Source organism: Oryctolagus cuniculus, chromosome 11, assembly GCF_051225735.1.
Source record: "Oryctolagus cuniculus isolate XC-2025 breed Fujian yellow rabbit chromosome 11, ASM5122573v1, whole genome shotgun sequence".
Lineage (NCBI taxonomy): Eukaryota > Metazoa > Chordata > Mammalia > Lagomorpha > Leporidae > Oryctolagus > Oryctolagus cuniculus.
The window spans coordinates 89,652,265-89,667,792 of record NC_142877.1 but is presented as its reverse complement, the minus strand read 5'-3'; the positions used below and the strand labels follow the sequence as shown (position 1 = coordinate 89,667,792).

The 15,528-nt window shown below is 36.8% G+C and overlaps 1 non-coding gene and 1 pseudogene across 1 annotated transcript; one reads left to right on the top strand and one right to left on the bottom strand.

Moving 5' to 3' along the window:
* The first annotated feature begins 7,154 nt into the window (after positions 1-7,154).
* On the top strand, positions 7,155-7,284 carry LOC127482554 (small nucleolar RNA SNORA63). The gene has a single exon (XR_007919800.3). It is a non-coding gene; the product is annotated as a small nucleolar RNA SNORA63 (small nucleolar RNA).
* Positions 7,285-10,375: 3,091 nt separating this feature from the next.
* The window catches only part of LOC127490926 (cyclin-I pseudogene), a 53,603-nt pseudogene continuing 48,450 nt past the window's right edge, over positions 10,376-15,528 (bottom strand).

Genomic DNA, 15,528 nt, shown 5'->3' with positions numbered 1-15,528 from the left:
GTATTTTAACTTTCATAACATATGACTCACCTGTGGGTCTGTTTTTTTAATTGTTTTTTGATCATCTGATAACATTTCAGTTCAAACTTCTAAATTTTCCATAGGTCGCCAGCTATTTTGGCTAAAAATATGTTAGAGGGGTTGAGTGATAAAAATTATCACACAGAATTAATTTATCTTCTTCCAGGTAGAGTATCAGTAGATAATTTTGAGACTATCACAGGTGATGAAATCATTGATGTTAAAATATTTGTACAAATTAAGATTATCACTGTTTTAAAGGAAAATTTTTGTTAGACATTATTTTCAAATAGAGTTGAGAGCTGATCTTCTGTAGGGATTTTGGTAGGTGTAGCTCACAGATTGGTAGAATTTCAGACATGTGAGTAGGTTGACATCAATTATATTTGTTGTTAGTTGAAAATACACTGTTTTTAGTTACCGTGCAGATGCATATTATTGGAATCATTTGTTCTTGATCAGATGACCATAATAAGTGAGATTAGCATTGATTGGCTGACATAAAAGTATGTTCGCTGAGTTGCCATTGATCCATTAAACAACGGATTCTGATGACTACTTAAAAGTTTTTGTCTGTTTGTGAAAATATTTCCAATCTGAAGGGTTTTCTGGATCTGGTTTGTTTTAGCTTCGTTTTTGTTTACAGGATGTAGGTATAAGTGCTATGATGTGACACTTACTTCTAGATATGGGTCATCTTCTTCCAAAGATATTTTGACAACCCTAAGACACAATATCTGTTTCCTCAGACCAGTAGTATCCCTGCTTTCAGCTAGTGTTTTATTAGGAAGTACAGGGTGCATCTATGAATGTACTTTAAACGTTCATGGAAAATGGCATAAAAGAGAAATTTACTTTTGTACAAAAACGTTTTGTAAGCCAGGCAGATTTTTTTAAATATGCATTTTCTGACTTTTTGGAAGACCTTCTTATGTGCATGTACTTAAACATTTTTTTTGCACCAAAGCAAACTTATCTTTTAATTCCTTTTTCTGTGAACTTTTTGAAATGCCCTTGAGCTTATCATACATGCTCCACTTTTCTCAGTGATCACAGATGCTCAGTTCCTCTATCTTTACTCTTCAAAACCTCCCAGACATTTATATATTTTTTCTGGTGCTTATAGATATTTTCAGCATGAAAGGCAGTCCAGTACAACTAATATATCTTTGCTGAAATGGAAACATTTTGGAAAGAAAATTATTCTCAAAAACTAACTCAAGAAGATTTAAATGGATTCATATTACAAGGCTGCATCCTTTCTCTAGAATTAACATTTTGACCACAATATGAAAAACAGTATTTATATGTGAGTGAACGGAGATTTTAAGATGGAAAACCTAGAACCACCACAAAGATGGTGACTAAAGAGTTCTAGTTCTCAAGCAAAGTAATACTCTTCAAATCAGTCATGTTTGCTCTATTGGCCCCAGTTGAGGGTTCTCCTGTATTAATGTCCTTTCTTCCATAATGTTCTAGCCTGTTTTCATTCTGACTTTGAGTTCAGCCACATAACTTGCTTTGCTCAGTAAGGAACTAAAAATCTGGTTGCAAGCAGAATCTTGAAAAGCTGTTTGCTCAAGTCTTACCTGTTTCTGTCTCTTCAAACTCTGCCACCACCTAGAACAAACCATGTTGCACTTAAGGAGGAGGATGAACCACGTGGGGGAATTCACAGATGAAGATATTCTAGGGTAGCAGGTCTCCAGCTCACCCGTTAGCTTGTCAAACACATAAGCCCAGGAAATATAAGATGAACCTTTTCTAGATCAACAGAACAGCCTAAGTAATACATAGACTTATAGAAAATAATAGTTTATATTCTAAGCCATGATGTAGAATCAACTGATAAACCAGAAAAGAATATGTATAATATTTCTTGCAAAATATAAGAGTAAGTTTTGTAAACCTTCATGTTTACCTACCACCAAATTTTTTTCACTAATCCATTTAAAAAAATGCTTTTTCTTTTTTTAATATACTTGGAAAGTAGACAGAGACAGAGGAGAGATCTTCCATCTACTGGTTCCTTCCCTAAATGCCTACAATAGCCAAAACTGGGCCAGACCAAAGCCAAGAGCCTGGAACTCTATTCTGGTCTCCCGCATGGGTGGTAGGAGCTTAGACATTTGAGCCATCTTCTGTTACGTCTTAGGATGCATTAGCAGGAAGCTGGATTGGAAGCAGAAATACCTGGGCCCAAACTAGTGCTCAGATATTGGATACCAGCGTCTTACATAGCAGCTTAACCTGCTGTATCGCAATGTGCATCATTCTTCTTTAATTTCTGCATGACTTGGTTTTACCTCCTCTGATTTCTCTTCAAAAGAACTAATCAGAGACTTTTCTGATCATTCCATATAGAACAGCACATTCTATACTTTGCTGTATTCACTATCTTCTTTACCTGCTCTTTTTAATTATTATTTTTAGCAATTTAACATTCTTTTGCATATTTCTCCTCTAGTCTCCCTTCCAACAGACATAATCTATTTATTCTTTAAAATAATATTTTTCCACACTAAAATTTTATGCATAATGTAAAGACTGTGATTTGTTCTAGTGGATATCAGCAACCTCAAGTTATGCAGGAGTCTGAAATGCAGATTATTGATATATAGTTGTTAATTTAATATTGACAGATAATATATGTGTATGTGGTGAATAAACATTTTAAAATCTAAAATGGTCCAAATTAAAGATAATATTAACATTTAAAGTTTTTTTTCCAAGTATATCTTACAATCATGGCCATAAAACTAAAAGATGGGCTGAAACACAGAATTAGCAAATTTGAAATAATGATCTAGAATCCTGAACTGAGAATTTTTTCTAAAAAGTAAAAAAATCATAGCACAAAGGGATGGGAAAATAATATGTTAAAACAGAAGTTAAACAGATGAAGTACAATGAGAACAGCAATGAAAAAAAAAGGTAAGTTACCAAAGAAACAATAACAGATCATTTTCCAGAGGTGATAAAAGATACAAGTATATAAGTTACATAAAGAGTACCATTCAAGTGCTGAACAGAGTGAATATACCAATATACACTTCCATATTCAATATACAATTCTAAACATTGCAAAACAAAATCAGATAATAATCAGATACATGGCATACATGTATGCTAAATGGAGACTCTGTCAAATATAAGAATAAAGGTATCCATACTCAGCTCATGTACAACACTAGCTTACAGAAAGCGATGATACAATGATAAAATATTTACTTATTCATGCATCAACAAATTTAACAGCATTTATAATTGTTCAATCATGGTCCCAAGGACTTATATCAATTAAGAAAACATATCTCTATCTACCCTCTACCAATAATTTAAAACCCGAAATGTCAATGAGTAAATGAGCATTGAAGTGGCAGAGAAAAATAAGTCATCTTTTTAACATTCAGAGACTCAAGAGATTTATTAACCCTGGATGATCTTTAAAGAATTACCAGAAAGTTTTTTTTTTTTTTTCAGCAATGCTGGTTAATTAATGGCCATATACATTATGTTCTCAAATCCCATGGGATATTATATTTTACTTAGAAGAAAAAAGAAGTGGAGTAGCCATTTAGCCTATCAGTTAAGACCTGGGTTGAGACAACCATGTTCTATATCAAAATCCCTGGCTTTAATTCCTGGATCTGGCTCCTGATTCAGCTTCCTGCCGATGCAATCCATGGGAGACAGCAGTGGTGGTTTATGTATACTTAGATGGTGATAGCTTAGTAAAGAGTTTTCTCCCTTCTGTGTGGAAGATTTGGACTAGCCCTAGCTGTTGCTGGAATTTGGGGAGTAAACCAGCAGATGGGTGGTCTGTCTCTCAAATTTTGAATAAGGAACTAGCTAGCCCTTACTATTGAATAAATTACATCAAGTTATTTATGTGCTTTTGCTGTAAAGGAAATAATCAGATGGCAATAGAGAAAGCAAACATACAGTGCTTATCACATTGATCTTGAGTTTCAGTAAACAAAAATATAGGAATGTGACACACCAAAGTGCTGTATACCAAACTCACTTAGGAATACAAACTTCTTATATAAATTATAAATAAAAGCTGATGACACCTTAAAATGTGTTAAATGGTGTTTATTTCAGGATTCATGAAAATGCATTATAATACTATGTAGTAGTTAATCTAGTAATTCATTTATTACATAATCAATTTACAAAACAAACTATCTCATGCTTAGAATTTTAAAACAATGCACATTTATTATCTTACAGTTTTTATAGCTCAGAAACTCCAAGCACACCTTAATTTGTTTTTCTGCTCAGGGTTATGAAAGGTCGCAATCAAGGGACCTTTTATGAGGGTTAGGACCCGCGGTGGCCATTGGAGGGTGAACCAACAGCAAAGGAAGACCTTTCTCTCTCTCACTGTCCACTCTGCCTGTCAAAAAAAAAAAAAAAAAAAAGGACCCTCCCTCAGGATTACCTAGTTGTATTCAATTTCTTGCAGTTGCAGAACTGAGGGTTTTCAGTCCCAGGAGAATACATCTCTTGTAATTATAGCTCACAGAAAGGCTGTAAACTTCTAAATGGTCAGAAGGAGAATGTCCTTGCTGCTGCTGCTGTTCTCGTTTCTACTGTCTCTGACCTCTAAACCCTTTGTCATGGCTAGCCTGACTAGGTTATTCCCACTCAGGATCATCTCCATCTTGATTAATTTAAAGTAAACTGATGAGGGGCCTTAATTGCATCTCCAAAATCTTATTTTTGCTCTATTACACAATGTAATCATGAGAGTAATATTCCATTGTCTTTGCCATATTCTACTGATCAGAATGAGGTTACAGATACAGTCTACATTCAAGTTGAGGATATTAAATGGGGGTATGGGTCATGGGGGATCAATTCAGCATTCTTCCTATGACTTGTCATAATGAAGGCATATTAATAAATCCATTATCTCCATTGAGCCATTAACTTATCCACTGTTGTATATTAATAGAGAAAATAGCATATTACCATCTCTGTGGATTCTTTTTTTCCCCCAAGAAAAAGTGCCTGCTTTAATATCTTATGTAAAATTTATCTGATCCATCTCTGCTGCAACTGCTGAACAACACAAGATTTGCCATTAGCCAGGGGCAGTTACGCCCCCAGTCGGGGAGAGCACAGCCAGGATCAAGCCTCAGGTGCATCACTCTCCATTCTCTGTGCTGAACATGCATTCCATCCGTATCCACTCTAGCTTCACAGTGTCGTGGCAAGCTTGCAGATCCCATCAGGAGCTTCACCAGAGCCATCTGCTGCTCACTGTGCGGTCAGTGGAAGATCTTCTCGTCCAGGTGATTCCTCTCCAGGTCACTGGCCTGGGTCACCTTGGCTAAGAGCACAGGCGCCAGCTTGGTGCTGTCCTTGAGCAGTTCTGCTGGGAGCTGCTGGGCGCGATGTTGAGGAAGTCACAGCTCTGTGGATTCTTAAAATGCATCTGACAAATTATTTTCTTTATTTGTTTAAATACAATTGATTGAGACTGGCATTTGGCACAGCAGTTAGGATGCCACTTGACATGCTCACACCTCATGTTGGAGTCTCTGAGTTTGAGTCCCGGCTCTATTTCTCATGCAGTTTGTTGCTAATGTGCACTCTGTAAGGCAGCAGCTGATAACTCAAGTACTTGAGTTCCTGTCACCAACATGGAAGATCCAGATTGAGTTCTGGGCTCCTGGCTTCCAGGTGGCCCAGCCCTGCAGGTTTCAGTTTGGGGTGTTAACCAATGGGTGGAAATCTTTCTCTCTCTCCTTCACCATTCCCTCAAATAAAATGAAAATAAATTAATATTTTAAAAAAGACAGTTAATAATTTTAGATCAATGGATACATCCTTAGAACATTGGAATTAAATATATCTTAGTATTAAATGAGTCACTTAATAGTTAAATGCTAAGAACTTTCTCAAACACACATAAAAAGCATATATTTTGGGGTTGGCATGGCGGTGTAGCAGGTAAAGCTGCCACCTGCAGTGCTGGCATCCCATGTGGGCACCAGTTCGAATCCCAGCTTCTCCACTTCTGATCCAGCTCTCTGCTATGGCCTGGGAAAGCAGTGAAAGATGGCCCAAGTCCTTGGGCTCCTGCACCCCCGTGGGAGGTCTGAAAGAAGCTCCTGGCTTCTTCTGGTTTTGGATTGGTGCAGCTCCGGAAGTTGCAGCCATCTGGGGAGTGAGTCAACGGATGGAAGACCTCCCTCTTTCTCTCTCTGCCTCTGCTTCTCTGTAACTCTGCCTTTCAGATAAACAAATAAGTCTTTTTTTAAAAAAGCATATATATATTTTAAAAGATTTTATTTATTTATTTGAGAGGTAGAGTCACAGACAGTGAGAGGGAGAGACAGAGAGAAAAATCTTCCTTCCATTGATTCACTCCCTAAATGGCCACAACGGTTGGAGCTGTGCTGATCCGAAGCCAGAAGCCAGATAAAAAGCATATATTTTATCTTCCTTACTAAGTAACATCATGCTAGCAGAAGAATCTCTATTCCTCCTGCAGTTCTTGTATCAACTTTTGCTTCAAAATATATTTTCAAGTGTGTTTATCTAATAAACAGTTTGGAAGATAGGCATGTCACCCTGAAGAGCAAAGAGCAGACATGTTTAGTGACCAGGACAGTAAAGATAATATATATCTTCTCCTGGGACAAAAGTTGGATGGATCCATTTATTTCCCCTTGTTAGGCTGGAAATGTTCTAAGTTGGGAGTTTATCTATTATGACCCGAAACCACTGAGGATACAGCAACTACAAGGGCTGCTCCCTATAACAAGTGGAATTTGGCATGCAAAAAGAACAAACAGAATATGAAGCTCATGTTGTTGGCAACAAAATCCTTTGTATTTGACCCAAGAGTAGGATGTCTTCTGTCTGCACACTTGGAACTGTGGCAGTATTTGATAGTTTGGAAGCAAAGGAAAGTATCCAACCCTTCATAGTTCTTGACACGTAAGTTTAAAGATATGAGGCCTTGTAATTAGGTGTGATAAAACAATGACAGTTATTAGAATTGGAAAGGAAAACATAATATAGACTCTGTTTTCATATAACTTGAATATACATCTGGGAATCTTCTGCAAAATCACTCACAAAATTAAAGCAAACATTAAGAATATACAATAGAGAAGCAGGATTCAGACTACAGTATATCTGTTTAGTGCTGTGTTGTCATTTCCCCGCTCAAAGTAAGGTTGTTTCTTACTATACCTGTCTGCTCTACCCCTGTAGCAGCCAGGGACACTTGGGCTCATGCAAGTTGATAAAATCAGTGGCCTGAGCAGTGATTTTTGGATAAAGGTTTGTTTATTTGCAGAAAAAAAAAGAATATAGAGCATAAATTTTTACAATTAATATACTAAAGCCAAATAGCCTTCATTTATTTAAATAAAACACAAAATATCATTAAGATGAAATACTAAAAGATGGTTGTGATAGCAAATGTTAAATATTCTTATGCATAAAGTCATTAAATAATATATAAAACTTATGCAGATAACTAAAATGTATTTCTCAAAATAGATTGAAATATTAAGAAAGAATATTTATTTGGCTAGAAAGAATCCAAAAATTTGTTTGTTCTCAATTAGTGATTATTTAAAAATTTTAATTAACATGATATCAAGTCCCTAGCTCCAACCCTAGATAAGTTGGTCAAAAATATGTACTTGAAAGAACCAAAAAGATCAGTTATTCAGAAAAGGAAAGAGAATGGAAGGCACACAAAATAATATGTTAACTTCAATAATTAGAGTCTGGTTGAAAAATCAAATTTGAAGTGTATTCAGTAAGTCAAACTAAAGATTAGACCAATAATAACCAGTAAGGTACCTCAGCTTCAAGCCTGAGTTGGTTACAGGTTCTATATATATTTTTCAGAGTGAGTACATGCATTAAGTCAAATTTAACACATATTTATATGTGATTAGCAGTCACACATAAAATCAAACAATATGGGAAAATTGAACACCTGGTAAAAGCTAACAAATTTGATTATTGAAGATACAGTCCATTCCCACACTGAAGTTATCTATCTGTAGGGAGAGGCAAGGAGCAGGGTTATTAATCAGTCTTCCTAAAATGGCCCTCAGAGGTAAAGCTCATTAGAACTTTTATTATAACCAGTGCTTTTATCACCAGTGCCTGGTTCTGACTCTAATGCTTTCTTCTTCAGACTGTGAAGCCATTATGAGAAATAGAGGTAGGTTGAAGTGGGAGGGGAAGAAACTTTTATCAAGAAAATCCTAATAGATTTACCTAAAACTAGGATATGGGATTTATTTGATACATGTTACAGACTCAGATCATAGGGCTACCTTTACATTTAGACAATCTTTTCTACTGAATACAAATGAGTGAAAACTTATCAATTATAAAAGTCTAGATTTGTTTGCTATACACATAATTCTCTGGTGAGCATCTGGATATATTACTTTATCACAAATTCTTTTATTTTATTTGAAAGGCAGAGTTACATAGAGACAGAGGCAGAGAGAGAAAGAGAGTCTTCCATCCACTGGTTCACTCCCCAGATGGCCCTAACGGCTGGAGCTGTGCCAATCCAAAGCTAGGAGTCAGGAGCTTCTTCTGGGTCTCCCACACGGGTTTGGGGGCCCAAGAACTTAGCTATCTTCTACTGCTTTCCCAGGCCATAACAGAGACCGGGATGGGAAATGGAACAGCTGGGACTCGAACCAGGGCCCATCTTGGATGCTGGCACTGCAGCCTGTGGCTTTACCTGCTACGCCATAGAGCTAGCCCCTCACAAATTCTTTAAATAGAAATGTCAGAAATACTTTCAACAAATCTACCAGTATTCTGTTTACATGTTGCCTTTAAGCATCACTTTAAAATAAAATAAAAACAGTAATTTTGCTTTTAATGTATAGAAATTGAAATGAGACAAAATTGAAGTAGTAATGTGAAAACTTCTCTTATGACCACCTCTGATTCTTTTTTTTTTTTTTTTTTTTTGACAGGCAGAGTGGACAGTGAGAGAGAGAGACAGGGAGAAAGGTCTTCCTTTTGCCGTTGGTTCACCCTCCAATGGCCGCCGCGGCCAGCGCGCTGCGGCCGGCGCACCGCGCTGATCCAATGGCAGGAGCCAGGTGCTTCTCCTGGTCTCCCATGGGGTGCAGGACCCAAGCACTTGGGCCATCCTCCACTGCATTCCCTGGCCACAGCAGAGAGCTGGCCTGGAAGAGGGGCAACCGGGACAGAATCCGCTGCCCCGACCGGGACTAGAACCCAGTGTGCCGGCACCGCAAGGTGGAGGATTAGCCTAGTGAGCCATGGCGCCGGCCGACCACCTCTGATTCTTTTGAGACAATTTCAGTGTAACTTTTCCAAACTAATTGGGAGTTGAATCAGTGTTAACCAAGGCTGGCATATGGAAATAATTTATTAAATTGATTTAAAAGTTTGGGGTGTTTCCTATTCGGTGGAAGTCATGGTGTAGATCAATATGCATATACTTCATTAGGTATTCAGTAGAGAAGCAAAAGCAACAGGAAAATTAAACCCAAGATTCTGGGTACCAGATTTGTAAGCTGTGTATTTTGGAATTAAAAAATCTATTAAATATAAATTTTTACATGATACAAGCTATATTATTACATTTTCTCAGAGAAAGAGGAAAACTGACATGATGAACTTTATTTTTGGAAATATTTTGGATTTTTTATATAAATACAATATTTTGGCATATTATGTTAAGTGTTGACTTACAATTAGCCATACAAGTAACGTGTGGGGAGCAACCCGGACTGGACTGAGTTACTGGAATTAAGACTTATTCTATGCATCTGCTCTCCCACAATATGGCGCTGAGAAGGGAGAAACAGCTTCTACTCAGCTGCCTCCAGTTCAACCAATAAACTGTAGGACCTGCTCCTGATTGGAGGAGGGCAGCGTACTCGGCGTGTGGGTAGCAGAGTTGGGATTGGCAGAGGAGGACTATAAAGGAGGAGAGAGACGGCATGCACCAGGAACATCTGAGGGAACACCTGTGCAGCCCCCGAGAGAGCCGGCCGGCGGTGTGCCGCTCCCCTGCGGAAGTGGGGAAAGTGGCCAGGGGGAACCGCCCTTCCACGGAGGTGGAAGGGACAGTAGCCAACCCAGGAAGAACCAGCAGCAAACCCGGGGAGGGCCGAGCAGATGAAAGAACAGCGCAGGGTCCTGTGTCGTTCCTCCACGAAGAGGGGGAGCGACAGTAACGTTTGTTTCTAGATCACCTCAGATCAGCCTGAGAAGGTACCTATCCTTGTATAGCCTTTTCTGATGTTTGTCCATGTTCTTATTCCCAGAGTAGTCTGCCTTAGTTTGCACTTGAAAGTAAAACCTGTTGAAACTACATGACAGAAACAGGCTGTACAGGTGGAAAAGGGAAGCATGTCCCTCTTGTCTTGATAAATCAGTGCCACACAGAAATCACATTTTCTGGAACATTATCTTCATCAGGAATGGTTTGAATCCATCATAGATGTCATCCACTTCCATTTCCTGTACTTTGCATCTAGCAGAGGAATGCCTGCACCCAGTAGTAGATGGGAGATGAGGTGGAAGACTGCTGCACCTCTGACTGATATTTCTGGCTTGCTGTTGTGCTTGGAGGAATCTGCGTCTGGGACAGAAGAAAGATGTAATCTGAACATTCCTTTGTCACCAGTCACCAGGGTGTGCTGGCATGGAATTTAGGGGCGGAGAAGGTAACAGAAATGGGTGACGTGCCACAACCTTTGCCACAGTGGATCAGTTGGAGCTATCCGTTTGTGTTAGCTAGAGTTGTTCAGTTCCAAGACACAGCCAACCAGGAATGAGCTTCTCCATTTCCAATCTAATCATAGAGCAACCATGCATGGATCCTTTAATGGCAGAAGGTTGCAGGTCATACAATGAGAAAGTTGCTTGACAAGAACTTCCAAATGTTGATATGGCCTCAATTTAGGCAAGCTGAAAAGGAACTGTGGCCTAGTTGATCTTGAAATGACATGGAAAACCTGAAGAAAATCCAATAGTGTGGCTATGCGAATGAATAGTCTGGAATAATTCTCTCCATTCTCAGAATTTCAGAAGAAACATCCACAGAAACTATTTCTTCCAACAACTTCAGTACTAAAATTCTCTCATAAATTTCAGTAGTCCTTAAAATATAGTAAATATTTTCTGTCTAAGCTGATTGGCCTTGGTCATGATTGAGGTATGTTGAAAGGTCACCTGGGCATCTGGTAATAAGGAAATCATTAATGATGGGAGAGCCTCTAGTAATAAGGAAATTACTAGTGATGGGACAGTCTCTAGTGGTGGGAAAGTCCCTAGCTAGCAACAGTCTGAATTATATATATCCCAGATATAGTCTGTGTTGTAGCATTAGTCAGCTTCTAGCTATCCTTCTCACCCACTGCTGTCTTGAAACATATTCAATAAATCCAACTTTACTCACTCTGACTGCTCTGGTGATTTCTTTAACCACCTATGACAGTGGCCTCAACTGGTCACTTCTCTTGACTATAATACTGTAATGTTACCTGGGAACCAATGGTCTCTGCGGTCAGCATTTAAGTCTGCAGATGGAAATAATATACATTAATGATCTTAATAGAAAGAATGACATTTTTATAGGCAATGCTGGGAACAGTTATAATACTGGATCCATTCTTCCTTGTATAACAAATGAAATTACAAATTTATTTTCTTTGAATCAAATATGTAAGTGAGCCAAATAAAATAGTAAAACTATTAGAAGAAAATATGGGTGAATTTCTTTCTAGTCAAAGAATAAGGAAACATCAATATGATTCAAAAACCAACAGAAATAGGAAATATATAGGTTCAATTTATTTTTCAAAGACATTTGAGAGAACAAAATAAAAGTAAAAATAACATTAAATCTTCAATTTTTTTATAGTCTCAAGTAGAATAGAAAGATTACTTCAGAGTTCAATGAAATGATAAGATTTGAACAAACTTAATCTCTGAAGTAAAATTCAAAGCTTAGTGACTGCATATTTTCTGGCCCCAGTAGTCAACAATAATCTTAGTTTCTCATAGTTAACTTTTCATAACATCATCTAATATTGAACTGTATCTAATTTATATTTGCTCTTACTGAGTAAGTCTTTATGTTCAGCATCACTTTCGCTTATTCATCTATTAATATTGATTTCTCCCAATATTTTTGAAGCATATCATTAGTCTCATTTCACTATACTTTACTTTGCTCTCTTTTCTTTTTCTATTGATCTTTGAAATTTATAGAAAAATCTCTTCAGATTTTACAATACAAGGAACTTCAAAAAGTTTGTGGAAAAATTAAATACATTTTGGTGCAAAAAATGTTTTAAAACCATGCATAGTTTTTTTTATAACATGCATTTGGCACGAACATTTTAAAGATCCTTCATAGAGAGTAATGGTAGTATGTTGAGTAATTACAAGCAAGAGGGTCAAGATCATAGCTCTTCAGGGAAGCTCTGTGACACACAACATATGCCTACAAAACTTGAGGGAAATAACTATTTTCTTTCATTGTACTCACATGCTTATGGACTTATCTATGCTCTAATGTTAGACTAAGCATCAAGTATATCAAATATATCATCCTGGCTGTAATATATATATATACTCTTTATCAAGAAGCAAATGCATATTGCTATTTATAAAATGGTATATTCAGCAGTAGGTTTGGTATCAATTCTTCTTTTTTCTGAAAAAGCTTCAAATCATAGAAATATCATGACAGATTCCTGCTTGGTATCCTGTGTATTGAACCATACAGAGGCTAGGGAAGGCTATTTTCTGGTATACTTTTATTTGTATATATACACTCTTACTTTTTGGAATAGACTCAAATATTCAATGTCACATATATTTATTTTTATTTTCTTTGTTTTATAGCAGCTTTTAAAGGTCATTGCTGTACCTCAGAGATTTTTCTTGAATTCCGTTTTTCTTTGACTTTAGTGAAACATATATTACGTGTTTGTTTTCCTGAGATTTTTATTGTTGCTTTCCTATTTTTATAGTCCCCAGGTTCTTTTGTGAGACTCTTTCATGATTTTCTACCAGTTTACTTATTTTAAAACGGCAGGACCATAGGCCATTGGCATGATTTTCACCTTGAGTGTGGCAAAAGCATTGTCAGAATAATCATTTTAAAATAAGGCAGTATTTCAGTCATTTTTAGTTAATTTTCAAGTTAAATACCTATCTTCTGAAATTTCTATATTACAACAGGAAATTAAAAAACATAAATGTGTTATTTAATCAAAGAATAATATGTTGTTCTGACGGTTTATTGAAAAATATATTGAATTCTTTTTTCCCAAGGAAGGTTAATCTTTAGTACATTTGCATACTATTAATTCTCCTATCTTTTAAACAATACTCAAATACATTCTCAGAAAAAAAGTGATTTTCCCTAGCATTAGAAGTGAAAAATAGTTGTGCTTATCCTCCATGAAAAACACAATTATTAGGCATCTATATTTTGGCAGGCACCACTTCAACATCTGCAAATGTGGAAAGGCTACACATGCTTTTGATTGGTTTGGCATCAGATTAAAAATAATTGCTTGGTTTAAAATATAATCACATCCAAAGCAATACACTTGGTATTCAGAATTTCAAATCATACCAGAGATAGTAAGTTGCTGAAAAAAAGGTGCTTACTTTCTCAGACACTGCCAATGATGAATAGATTTTACCTGGCAATGATGGGTTCCTTTCTCTTCGCTTCACTCTTCACTTCTGCTTAGTCTTGAAGCTGCTTGACTAAGACCCTTAGTTTGCTCAAAAGGTCATTGGGTCTTTTTGCCTTATGTACCCTCTTGCTCGCCAAAGTATTGTGTTGGTTTAAAGTCTGACTTACATTCATTACAATGTATAGATACTCTTCCTGATCATCTGTTTATTGATGATACCATCTTGGCCTCTGATACCCTTTATTTGAAATTTATCAGATTATTTGGATATTATGCCTATTTTGACTTATCTATTTCCACTTGTGATGACTGTTATACTAACTGTCTCCTGATTTGAGTTTTGAAGTTCAGGGTAGCATTGTAGTTGGAGAAATTACATACATTAGTCACCTACTATCTACTGATAAGAGTAGTTTGTCCATTTGATTGCTTTGTATTTTTCAGCAATCTTGTGCATTTTAAAGACTGTTTTTAGATAGACTATCCGTTTACTGTGATAGAGTTATTGTCTTCAGGTCACATTCTCTTTTGTGGGAGAAAACAGATAATAAACTGAAGCAAAAACAACATTGTATATAACAGTGGTAAGTGCTATGTAATAACATAAGGTAGGCTAAAGGGACAGGGTCATAGGTACACCTAGGACTTGTCTCTCCATAACTCATGCAAGATGTTTAGACTCTGGTATTAGTGTTACAGTTGATGGAGTAAGGTGAGTCTTAATCTAATTGTGGCTGTCTAAAGAGGTGGGGTCTGGCTCGAGGAGTTTGGGTCATTGGAGACATACCATGGGATGATTGATTATTTGAGTTTGAGTTCAGCCTATGTTTGCTCTCTGTGCTTCTTGGCTCACTATATGTGATTGTTTCTCCACACTTGCCATGACCAGCCTCCATAGATGCCAGACTATGGAGCTGCCTGACCCTGAACTCTAACCTTCAAGCCATTAGATGAAATAAAGCTTTTCTTTCCCAAAAAGCTTATTTTGGATATTTTAGTTAAAGTAATGAAAAGTAGACTAATACAGACAGAGAGTGATGGAGGTATGGGAAAGTTTTTCATTTTTATTAAGAATGGTTAGGGGGTTCTTCCTCAAAGTGACGAGAGCCTCAGGTGGGCAAGGAGCAAACAAGGAAACAGCTGCATCCAATCAGATTAAAGAGCATTCTGTAGAAGGAAGCACAATGAAGACCTTGAAGTAAGAATCAGGGCAGTTGTGTGTAGAATACAAAGGAGGTATGCGTGATTGAATATAGAGTATGGTATAAACAAGAAGAACAATATTGCAATGAGACAGATAAACATCATTATTTATTTATATTTTAGAGATATAAGTTTGATGCCTTCTAAAACATTGCATAGAAGCTGTGTATTCATTCATATTTCTTTTCCATGCCCAGTACAACTTTACTATAGCAATTAATATAAGCTGTATTCTTACTTAGTCATCACAACATCTTCATGAAATTACAAAAATAAACACGTCAGTGAATTTTACAGGTGAGGATGAAAGGAAATTATAACATGTCTCATAAGTGGTGATAAATTGGAATTTGCTGGAGATTCTTTGTAAAATCACTTTTCTCCCTTTATCACTGATTTCTACTACTTAGAAATGATGTTCAAAGAGCCAGTTGGCATCTTCTTTTAGCTTTAATAGTGGTTCTATCACTCAATAATCTTTAGCCTTCATTAAATGTAACATGTGAAGCACAAATTCAAGTTGGAGCCAAAATTGCATTTTTCCTATCAAACATCTCAAATCTAGGCTTGAGGTCTGTATTTGGAGAATTTTAACTGT